Below are 13,495 nucleotides of genomic sequence, written 5' to 3'. Positions count from 1 at the left end.
AAACAGTAATTTAGGCACAACGGGTGAACCGTGGCTCGGATTTAGGTGACCCGAACATGAAAATTCGTCCCACCATCAGTCCTAACCAAATGACACACCCTAAAGACACCAAGGATGGTCACAAAGTCGGACCCAACCTTGTTCATGCCAAGAACACCTTTCAATCTTTAACAAAAACCAAATTAAGCATATCTAGGGCTCCGGGAATCGAAACGACATGAATCCGGAGTCTAAAATTAATGTCTTGATGAGAGGAACTCATTTATGTACTTTATTTTAACATTCATATCAGTTACAAAGTCAGAAAACACGAATCAAACTGCTGTCCAAAATTTACAAACCGAAAACATATGCAAACGAGTAATTCTACGCATCCAAACAACATTACAACAACTAATATACATCATACTAATAATATAAACTCAAAATACAGAAATATAAATAAAAATGAAAAGTTCTAGGGTTAGGGTTTATACCCAAATCGATAATCAAAGTATGTAATCGCGTAGAGAACGAAGAGGAGAACACGTTTATGTAGATGATCTCTTGATCCAAGCTTTAAAAAAAAAGATGATGATGATTATAGTGGTGGTGGGAGACGGCCAAAGAGGGAGGGAGAGGAGGAATTGAGAGAATTTTGGTGCAATTAGGTTTTTAGGGAAATTAAGGTGAAGTGTAAATGAAAAAAAAAAAAAAGAAAAAAGAAAGGGAATGACACTCCCCCCTCATGGGGTTCGGCCTAATTTGGGATGGGGTGGGCCCCATGGTGGGCCAACTTTCTTAAATGATAAATCCTTGTGGCCCGAAAGCCCGAACGAAACCCGAAACGCGAAAACACGCTTACGCGATTAAAAATCCGGAAAAATAACAAACGCGCGACGAAAAATAAATATAAATACACCTAATAATAATATGACCTTAAAATATCATATTTAAATAATTAGGATTTAAAAATCCCGAAAGCTCGACCGTTGGTTTAAAAACCGAAAAGATTCGCCGGATGAAAATCCGCGAGACGTAGAAACGTACAAAATAAAATATGAATACATATATTCACATAACACATAATAATTATTATATATATATTATTACAAAAATAATAATATAGGTCATAGAAATGACGTGGCACACAAACAGTTAATGGTCGTTAAATAATTAACGGAAAAAAATAACGGAAAAAGTAGGGTCGTGACAGTACCTCCCCGTTACGAAAATTTTGTCCCGAAATTTAAGCAGGCGCAGGGGTTGATAATGTGTGTAGCGGGGGGTACGAAATACACTTATATTTACTACGAATTACGACACAATTTACACAAGTTTTAATTATTTATTTACGGATGGGATATACCTAAACCTTGCTACAACACTTATAGGCAGTGTACCTAATCGTGGAGTAGTATAGTTTTTAGTAAGTCCGGTTCGTTCCACAGGGAGCGGGCTTATTATACACTATATTTTTAATTATCTATATTTGTACAAAATATATAAAAGGGGGGTTTTACTGTTTAATGACCGGTTTGTCGATTTTAAGTTTTAAGCGTAAATATAAATGACAAAAATTAAAGTGCGTAAAATAAATAACAATATAATAATTATGCTTATTTAAACTTCCGTAATCATGATGTTTGACATTCTGATTTTAGTTTAGTCCAATAGGTTAATTGTCCTTTGTCCTGGATTATTTGAAACCTATATGGCTTTTGACCAAAATAGTTCATCGGTTATAATTATAAAATGCTCGGCAATTTTAACCTTATACCCGAAGTCAAATATTACAACTAATTGGGGATTCGAACTGTAACAAGGTCTTAAAACTTTGTTTAAATGATTTACACCAGGTTATCGACTGTGTGTAATCCAAGGTTTTAATACTTTATTAACAATTACACCAATTGTCCTTAAATGTAATTCACCCCTGTTTCAATGAGTCCATTAACTAATAATTCATCCCCGTGTCCGGTAAAATGAACAATAATATGTACTTATAAATATCCCGCCCACCGTGTCCGATTAAGCGTATGTGGTTATTTATAGATACATAAAATCATAACCTTTATATTAAATTAACGAGGTATCGTTAATTAAATATAAAGCTCATTAATAGCCCATAGTCTAATTTCCACAAGTGTCGTTCTTTTGTCCAAACCCCAATTATGGTCCAAAGCCCAATTACCCAATTTTAGTATTTAGCCCAACATCATGATTACTTCAATTTAAATAAGCATAATAACGGCTTAGCTACGAGACATAAATTTAAAAAGGAAGAACATAGCTTACATTGAGTATTTATCGCGTAGTGTTACATGGACAGAGTTCCGACTTTAAAACCCGAAAAATAACATTTACATAACCCAATCTAATCTAATATACCACTAATCTATATATATATAATATATATATATATATTTGTTTATTATTATTATTATTACACACGGAGTATTATTATTATTTTTATTATATATTTTACATGCAGAACTCGAGAGCTTTTATAGCCAGAACTGAAATTCACTGCTCCGCGAGTCGCGGCCATTTTGGCCTTCCAGCTCCGCAAGTCGCGGAGGTTCCAAAACCAGCCCACAAGTTCAAGATCCAAGGCTGCCGACGGTTTTTATTTAAATATATATAATATATAAATAATTTTTATAATTATTTATATATTATATTATATTTATATACATAGTAGACTCGTAATTTTTTTTCCATTGCGTCGAGCGTTGAGAGTTGGTTCATGTACCGGTTCCGGATTTTCGAACGTCCTTGCGTACGCTGAGATATTTTGTACTTTGCGTTTCGTAACTTGTACTCTTGTCATTTTTAGACGTTCCTTATCAATAAATTGAACCTTTTTAATTGTATCTTGTACTTTTGAGCTTTTTGGACCTTTGCGTCTTCAATTCGTTGTTTTCGCTTTTTGTCTTCGCACTTATTTAATATAAATGAATATTACATGAAAACGGAACAATTGCAACTGAAATCTTTACATATCGGAGGGATATTGATACTAAATATATGTTCATTTGGAGCACTATCAAATATCCCCACACTTGAACGTTACTTGTCCTCAAGCAATACAGTCTTGAAATAAAACACACTAGAATCACTTCTTTATTCTTCACACTTTGTACATCAGTGATTTTGATACGGCGGTATAAATAATGATAGTAGCATTTGTGGTTTACAGTCCCACATGACTATGAAAATTTAGATCCGTTAGGAAATTGGATCTTTATAAAAACATTTGATCTTTTGAAAATTCATGCTAGATTTTACCCTAGACAGGTTTTCCGGAATAACCCTTCACCGGTGTTTGCAAAATATTTTTGTGGGTTGGTGGGTTTCAGATTTGAAAATTTTAGCTCAAAACTTATGGTTTTGTGTCACCCACTTGCTAACCTTGTATTAGGAAAGCAACACGTCCAGTTTACTTGTCCCGTATATTACCTTTCGGTAAACTACCGTCCAGTTGTAAAGGAAAGCGATGAACAAGCAACTGTTAAGGCAATGTCCCGTGACATGCTTTTGATTATGGTCTTTAATGTGTCGGATGTAATACTATCCTTTGTAGGAGCAATAGTAAAGATCACCCTATAGTTTTTCGGTCTTGGCAAAAGGTCCTGTCTTCGACCAATATGCAACCACCGTTCTTACGGTTGACACCCGATTTGGTTCAGGTGACCTAATGAATTCCAGGTGAATTCCTAGGATTTTACGTTCAATGAACGCATTGAAAATGGGTTTTCAGAAAACAAATCGGTTTTATTTTTGATCAAAATATTTTCTCGTTCAAGCTCGAGTTTAGATATCATCGAATTCCATGAGTTGTAATTCTCAATCTTTAAAGTCAATCTCAAGGATTGAGTAATATCAGGCTTAAAAGCTGATTTTTAATCTTTGAGGAGATTATCCTTTCTGGGGGTCTGATTCATTAGTCTTATCAAGCTAATTTGCACGGCGCCCTCCCCATTTTACGAGACAGATCCTCTCATGGTTAGGATAAGTCCGACCACTTGGCGACCCTGTTTGATGCTGAGGTTCGTGGATTTCCTGCTGATTTTAGAGATGACTTTTCTAGATTTTTCGTCAACCTACAGCTGGTCTGGACGACAACTTCCTGACCTAAATCAAGAAGCGCGTGTCTTTTTCGGAAGACTTTACTCCCTTTTAATGATGGAATTGATTCATCGTGTAGATCCATCTTTCTTTCATCTTTATTACAATTTACCGGGTAAAATAGTTAATTTAGTCCAAAACAAAAGCACCTGCAATAACTTTACAGAAACATGTGATAGACAGTTTTTAATTGAATAACTTGGTATATTCTCCCCACACTTAGTTTCTTTCTTTGCCTTTTTATTCTCTTCTATTCCATTTTAAATGAATTCAAGCGTTTTAAGTTGTTTCTCAATTTATGTCCTTTTCGAGGTAACGATAATTTCGGTATTAACACCTAGTTTTCACTGTTCATAAATATGTATAAACATGATTTTGACTTCATTTAGTTGAAAATTTTTCAAATTTTCACAAAATTTGGCAAATAAACCAAGTAATAAACCCGAGAGAATTTATAACCCTTCCCCACACTTAAGATCATGCAATGCCCTCATTTGCATGAAATCAGACTCTAATTATAAATTCATGAGGGTGATTAGTGTAGAAAAGTGATTAAAAATTCCCAGTTTGTACTTACAAAGCTTGTCGAATGATAGATGGCGCGCCTCATCGTTCATTCCTTTTGTTGTTTTATCACACATGTTTTTTTCAAAAACGGTTGGTTTTCTGAACTGTTTACTAATATTTGGAAAAGCGTCTTTTACCCTAACTCATCTTGTATTTTTATTAACGAGTTATATATTAACCCGAACCCCGAATTTAACATTAAGTGGGGTTAGACTTCCCCACACTTAGCTGATGACATGTGAAGTCGGTGGAATAAGTTCCACGAATTAAAATAGTGAGCCAGTTATTTGCATCTCGGGTGGTATATATTATATCAATAGGTTTAGAGTTTAGACTCACCCGATCGTCACTACTTAATTCTTTTTTAAGTGTAGCTTTTAGTAAATGGATATGTCTCTTTTCTGGTTCTTGGTCAAATGGATCGATATATACCGACATACATATTTCTATAGGGTGGACAATTCCTAATATTTCCTTCCGTTTATTCTCGGGATCAAAGTTTTCACCTCTATTACCCAGTTGGGTGAAATCCGAGGTGTCATTATCTATTATAGCTCGTAGTTCATCTTCGGTAGATGACTCTTCTATAGAGAATATTGGGTTGGAAGGTTGTGGAATGGTGAAGTTCGGTTTGGTCTCGGGGTTAAAATTTTCAACGTTATCGTTTTCCCAAGAGTACCAATTTGTCACCCTTATTTCTTCTTCATCATTCATTGATGGATTGATGATTTTGTCTGTAGAGGCTAATGTGTCGATATGTTGTGAATTTGGTAAGACTGAATAAAAAGTATCATCGGGGTAGTTGGTGATTTCGGAGCTCTCGAATTCATCAAAATTCGATGATATGGGATTTTTTTGAACATGTCTCCTCAGATCAACAGGTGTGTAATTTGATAGAGTTTCAGCTTGCCGGTTTACAAACTCTCTCATTTGTTCATTTTGAGCATCGAGTTCTTCGAGTTTGATTTTTATAATGTTTAAAGAATTTTCGGACACGTAATTTTCCTCGTCTTCTGGTTGTTGACTTTGGATATATTCTTGGGAATAATCCCAATTTGAATTGTGTTCTTTGTAATCGTTCCATTCAGGTTCCGTGGGTGCGTAATTTTCCATAGGAACGTAATAGTAACATTCCCATGTTGAGTGATAATCTCCACAGATTTCACAACCAGTTATTGTTTCGTCGTTCGCGATCCAAGATTGACCGAATGAATTGTTATCAACACTCGTTTGAGGGTATTGATTTAATTGATTTTGGAGTTCAAAAAGAGTTTCCAAGGCCCTGTTTTCAAAATTTTCCATTTTATTGCGATGGACAAATTTTTAGCTACAATGTGGTGCGTTCACTAATTATCCTATTAGTTATAAAAATAGAAAAACTTATATAAGTTGTCCAATTAATAGACTTTTCTGCTTTTGCCCACGTTTCGAATAGCCAAAAGATGTAGCAGGGAGCCAGGCACCTTTAAATCGAAAAAGCCACAACTCAGCCACTAACAAATCCAACTATTACTACGAAGCAGAAAAATGTCAACGTCCATTAATTTAACCGCTTAAATAATTTTTCTTTCCGTTTGAGATATTAGATAAGAAATAGAGAAAATTCTAAGTCCTAAAAACTAGAGCGTCGAGAAATAAGAAAGAAATAGATTGCATGTCGAAAAACGTCGAAAAATAAAAAGGTAGAAAAATAGGCGTCGAAAAATAAAAATAAGAAAGTAGCACAAAAAACGGCGTCGCAAAATTCTAAAGCACCTAAATCTTAGTCTAAGGAATAAGCACTTAAGGGATTTTACGGCAAGACCTAAAAATCTAGAATTAAAAATAAACTACGGCAAATACTAAACTTAAAACTAATTACGAGCGAAAAATATACAAATTACGCTAAAACAAATAAAAAAATACGACAATATAAAAAGATATAAAAAGTGATAAAATTACTTATTGTTATAAAAATATTATTATTATTTTTTTTTATATTATTTATTTTATAAAACTATTAAATTATATATTTATAAAAACTAGATTAAAATTTAAAAATAACAAAGTAAATAAATAAACTAAACTAAATAATTAATTAAGATAACCTAATTAGGGTTTAAATAAAAATAATAATAATTATTACACTGTAATTAATGTGTCGACAGAGGTTACCAGACGTGTCTGAGGGGCTCCGCGAGTTGCGAGGTTCCAAGTTCAAAACCTCCGCGAGTCGCGGGGGTTCAAAATTCAAACGTGACAGGTCAGTTTTACAGGTTCAACGTATTTATTTTATTTTTATTTTATTTATTTTTCTGTTTTGTATTTTTACAAAATATTTTTATATAGTAAATAAACACTTATATTTAAAAAAAAACCAAAATAGAAATGAAAATATTTTATAAAAACAGATTTATATATATATATATATTTTTTTTTCGGTGTTTAATAATTTTTTTTTTTAGATTTTATATTGTTTTTCTAAAAATAAAATATAAATATACAAAAATAAATTAAAAATATAAAGTTTCGCCGACTCCCCGGCAGCGGCGCCAAAAACTTAATGTGTGTAGCGGGGGGTACGAAATACACTTATATTTACTACGAATTACGACACAATTTACACAAGTTTTAATTATTTATTTACGGATGGGATATACCTAAACCTTGCTACAACACTTATAGGCAGTGTACCTAATCGTGGAGTAGTATAGTTTTTAGTAAGTCCGGTTCGTTCCACAGGGAGCGGGCTTATTATACACTATATTTTTAATTATCTATATTTGTACAAAATATATAAAAGGGGGGTTTTACTGTTTAATGACCGGTTTGTCGATTTTAAGTTTTAAGCGTAAATATAAATGACAAAAATTAAAGTGCGTAAAATAAATAACAATATAATAATTATGCTTATTTAAACTTCTGTAATCATGATGTTTGACATTCTGATTTTAGTTTAGTCCAATGGGTTAATTGTCCTTTGTCCTGGATTATTTGAAACCTATATGGCTTTTGACCAAAATAGTTCATCGGTTATAATTATAAAATGCTCGGCAATTTTAACCTTATACCCGAAGTCAAATATTACAACTAATTGGGGATTCGAACTGTAACAAGGTCTTAAAACTTTGTTTAAATGATTTACACCAGGTTATCGACTGTGTGTAATCCAAGGTTTTAATACTTTATTAACAATTACACCAATTGTCCTTAAATGTAATTCACCCCTGTTTCAATGAGTCCATTAACTAATAATTCATCCCCGTGTCCGGTAAAATGAACAATAATATGTACTTATAAATATCCCGCCCACCGTGTCCGATTAAGCCTATGTGGTTATTTATAGATACATAAAATCATAACCTTTATATTAAATTAACGAGGTATCGTTAATTAAATATAAAGCTCATTAATAGCCCATAGTCTAATTTCCACAAGTGTCGTTCTTTTGTCCAAACCCCAATTATGGTCCAAAGCCCAATTACCCAATTTTAGTATTTAGCCCAACATCATGATTACTTCAATTTAAATAAGCATAATAACGGCTTAGCTACGAGACATAAATTTAAAAAGGAAGAACATAGCTTACATTGAGTATTTATCGCGTAGTGTTACATGGACAGAGTTCCGACTTTAAAACCCGAAAAATAACATTTACATAACCCAATCTAATCTAATATACCACTAATCTATATATATATAATATATATATATATATTTGTTTATTATTATTATTATTATTACACACGGAGTATTATTATTATTTTTATTATATATTTTACATGCAGAACTCGAGAGCTTTTATAGCCAGAACTGAAATTCACTGCTCCGCGAGTCGCGACCATTTTGGCCTTCCAGCTCCGCAAGTCGCGGAGGTTCCAAAACCAGCCCACAAGTTCAAGATCCAAGGCTGCCGACGGTTTTTATTTAAATATATATAATATATAAATAATTTTTATAATTATTTATATATTATATTATATTTATATACATAGTAGACTCGTAATTTTTTTTCCGTTGCGTCGAGCGTTGAGAGTTGGTTCATGTACCGGTTCCGGATTTTCGAACGTCCTTGCGTACGCTGAGAAATTTTGTACTTTGCGTTTCGTAACTTGTACTCTTGTCATTTTTAGACGTTCCTTATCAATAAATTGAACCTTTTTAATTGTATCTTGTACTTTTGAGCTTTTTGGACCTTTGCGTCTTCAATTCGTTGTTTTCGCTTTTTGTCTTCGCACTTATTTAATATAAATGAATATTACATGAAAATGGAACAATTGCAACTGAAATCTTTACATATCGGAGGGATATTGATACTAAATATATGTTCATTTGGAGCACTATCAGTTGACTCGGCATCTGAGAACAAATGCGGGTACTTCTGCTTCATTTGGTCTTCACGCTCCCAAGTGAACTCTGGACCGCGTCTAGCGTTCCATCGGACCCGAACAATAGGAATTCTGCTCTGTTTAAGAGTCTTAACCTCTCGGTCCATGATCTCAACTGGCTCCTCAATAAAATGCAATTGCTTGTCAACTTGAAGTTCCTCCAAAGGAATAGTCTGATCAAATTCAGCCAAACACTTCTTTAAGTTCGAAATATGGAAAACATCGTGAACAGCACTGAGTTCTTGTGGCAACTTCAAACGATAAGCCACCGGTCCAACTCTTTCAATGATCTCAAACGGTCCCACGAAACGAGGACTTAACTTCCCTCTTTTACCAAAACGAATAACACCCTTCCAAGGCGAAACTTTTAACATAACACGATCACCAACTTGAAATTCAACATCTTTCCTTCCTTTGTCGGCATAACTCTTTTGCCGACTTCTAGCAGTTTTCAATCTTTCCTTAATTCGTACAATCTTCTCGGTAGTCTCATGAATAATTTCTGGACCCGTGAGTTGAGCATCCCCAACCTCATTCCAACAGACAGGAGACCTACACTTCCTACCGTACAGAGCTTCAAATGGTGCGGCTTGAATACTTGCGTGATAACTGTTGTTATAGGAAAATTCAGCTAGCGGCAAATATTTATCCCACCCATTACCAAAATCAATAACACACGCTCGCAACATATCTTCCAACGTCTGAATGGTCCTTTCACTCTGACCATCTGTTTGAGGATGATAAGCGGTGCTCATATCTAATCTAGTTCCCAAGGCTTCCTGTAAAGATCGTCAAAACCTCGATACAAAACGACTGTCTCGGTTCGAAATAATGGATACAGGAACACCATGCCTAGAAACAATCTCCTTCAAGTACAAACGAGTGAGCTTCTCCATTGAATCTGTTTCCCTGATTGGCAAAAAGTGAGCCGACTTAGTGAGTCGATCTACAATCACCCAAATAGTGTCATAGCCACCCGCAACTCTCGGTAACTTAGTAATAAAATCCATTGTAATTCCTTCCCACTTCCACTCGGGAATCTGGGGTTGTACCAACAGTCCAGACGGTTTTTGATGTTCACTTTAACCTTAGCACAGGTCAAACACTTAGCCACATATGTAGCCACATCACCTTTCAAATTTGGCCACCAATACAGCTCCTTAAGATCATGATACATCTTTCCCGAACCAGGATGAATAGAGTACCTAGACTTATGAGCCTCATCCAAAACAAGTTGTCGCAGTTCACCAAACTTCGGAACCCAAAGACGTCCTACAAAGTACCTAGTACCATCTGCTCGAATCTCAAATTTCTTAGCCATACCTCTTACGTTCTCTTTCACAAAATTCTCTTCCTTTAAGGCTTCTTGTTGTGCCTCAAGAATCTGCCTTGCGAGGTTTGTTCTAATTGTCATATTCAAGGCCCTAAACCTGCGAGGTTCAGCCCTTTCTTTACGACTCAACGCATCCGCCACCACATTGGCCTTACCCGGATGATACAAAAGTTCACAATCGTAATCATTCAACGTCTCAATCCATCTTCGTTGTCTCATGTTCAACTGTTTCTGATCGAGGATATGTTGAAGACTTTTGTGATCTGTGTACACAGTACTCTTGACCCCATACAAATAATGTCTCCAAATCTTAAGTGCAAAAACAACAGCCCCCAACTCTAAATCATGAGTTGTATAGTTCTGTTCGTGAATCTTCAACTGACGTGACGCATACGCAATAACCTTCTTTCGTTGCATCAAAACGCAACCATAGCCTTGTCGTGATGCATCGCAATAAACAACAAAATCATCATTACCCTCTGGTAGTGACAAAATCGGAGCGGTAGTCAACTTTTTCTTCAAAATCTGAAAAGCATTCTCTTGTTCATCCTTCCACTCATACTTCTTCCCCTTATGCGTTAAAGCAGTCAGAGGTTTCGCAATACGAGAGAAATCCTGAATGAACCTTCGATAGTAACCTGCCAACCCTAAGAACTGACGAATCTGAGTAGGAGTTTTCGGGGTTTCCCACTTTTCAATCGCCTCAATTTTAGCAGGATCAACTTGTATTCCCTGTTTACTAACAATATGACCAAGGAACTGAACTTCTCTTAACCAAAAAGCACACTTAGAGAACTTAGCGTACAACTCTTCTTTCTTTAACAAATCAAGCACTAACCTCAAGTGTTCTTCGTGCTCTTCATCACTCTTAGAATAGATAAGGATGTCGTCGATGAAAACAATAACGAACTTGTCCAGATAGGGTCTACACACACGGTTCATGAGGTCCATGAACACAGCAGGTGCATTTGTCAATCCGAACGGCATAACAAGAAATTCAAAGTGACCGTAACGGGTGCGAAAAGCAGTTTTTGAAACATCAGATTCTTTAACACGCAACTGATGATAGCCAGAACGAAGATCAATTTTTGAATAAACAGACGAACCCTGAAGTTGATCGAACAGATCATCAATTCTCGGAAGAGGATAACGATTTTTAACAGTGAGCTTATTCAGTTCACGATAATCAATGCATAAACGAAAAGAACCATCCTTCTTCTTAACAAACAGACAGGAGCTCCCCAAGGGGACGAACTAGGACGAATAAAACCTTTGTCTAACAACTCACGGAGTTGACTTGACAATTCTTGAAGTTCAGAAGGCGCAAGACGATAAGGAGCACGTGCTACAGGAGCAGCGCCGGGAACAAGATCAATCTGAAATTCTACCGCGCGTTGCGGCGGAAGGCCAGGTAAGTCATCGGGAAACACCTCGGGAAAATCCCTAACAATGTGAACATCATCAACATTCTTTACTTCCTTACTAGGATCAACAACATGAGCAAGGATAACATGACAGCCTTTGCGGAGATGTTTACGAACTTTCATACAGCTAATAAGGTTTAACTGTGTGCATTTCTTATCTCCAAAGACCACCAGTGGCTCTCCAATCACATCAGTAATACGAATAGCCTTATCATAACACACGATCTCAGCATGGTTCGCAGACAGCCAATCCATACCAATAACAATATCAAAACTACCAAGTTCAATCGGTATCAAATCTATCTCGAAATCCCTACCACCCAGATTAATGTTACACTTACGATGTACAGTCTTAGCAGTAAGTTCCTTACCATTAGCTACTTCAACAACATAAGTATTGTCTAAGAGAATTAACGGCGTTTTGATTCTCGGACTTAATTTACTCGACACGAAACTTAAATCAGCCCCTGAATCAAATAACACATAAACTGATAAATCGTTGACTGAGAACGTACCAGTAACAAGCTTAGGATCTTCCTCCGCATCCTTAGCATTAATGTTGAACGCTCGGCCTCGTGCAGTCTCTGCAGTCTTCTTGTTGGGACAAGCATCTCGGAAATGCCCCGACTTCCCACACTCATAACAAACCCTTGGATTACCTCCATTATTCGATTTCCCATTACCGTTACCGTTACCACCTCTATTACCAACATTATTATTATTACCACCAGTCGCGGGAGTAGCAGACCCCGGCAAAAGCACTGTACAATCTTTAGCAATGTGCCCTTGCTTAGAGCACCTCTTACAAGTAACTGTGCAGTAACCATCATGAGCTTTATAGCAACGAGTACACACATGCTGATTTCTGTTATTAGCCCCTGAGGTATCCTGTTTCTTCTGCTGACCCTGGTTTTGATTGCGGTTGTTATCCCACTTTCGTTTCCCATTATCAGCCTTCTTGACAACCTCCTCACTACTTTCAACAACTGTAGTCTTGCTTCTTCTCAACACCTTGTCATTAAGTTTGTGGGCCATAGACATAGCTGCCTCAATAATCTGGGGTTCACTGGACTCAACCCCGTGTTTAATCTTCTCGGACAAACCATCAATGTAAGCCTCAATTTTGCGGTCCTCATCCGCATAAACCCTAGGACACAGCAAAGTTAACTCGAAAAACCTTCGTTCATAGGCATCTAACTCGGTGCCATGCATTTTCAAATTCTTGAGCTCAACCTCTAGCTTCTTAAGCTCACCCCGAGGTCTATAGCGGGTGATCAATCTTTCCTCAAAATCATTCCAGGCCAAACCATAAGCTACATCGCTTCCCGAACTACTAACCAGATTGGTCCACCGTGTCAAGGCACTATCCTTGAGAGTGCAACTAGCGAAACTAACTTTGTCCTCTTCACGGACCCGACTGACCCTGAAAATAGATTCGATTTTCTCGAACCAACGAGTAAGCCCTATTGGTCTTTCCGTACCACTGAATTCTTGGGGTCGACCAGCCATAAAAGTTTTGTGGGAGCATCCCACGTTGTTGTTCACATTAGCGTTAACATTAGCATTTGCTGCCATAGCAGCAGCAATTCCTTCATTGATCAGGTGTTGCATACGCGCTTCAGTGGACTCTCTTGGAGGCATGATCTTCAAAATAGAATAACACATCCGTTAGTACCAAGAATAATACTAGTGTC

The sequence above is a fragment of the Rutidosis leptorrhynchoides genome, chromosome 1, assembly GCF_046630445.1.
Source record: "Rutidosis leptorrhynchoides isolate AG116_Rl617_1_P2 chromosome 1, CSIRO_AGI_Rlap_v1, whole genome shotgun sequence".
Taxonomy (NCBI): domain Eukaryota; kingdom Viridiplantae; phylum Streptophyta; class Magnoliopsida; order Asterales; family Asteraceae; genus Rutidosis; species Rutidosis leptorrhynchoides.
This window is presented reverse-complemented; position numbering follows the sequence as displayed.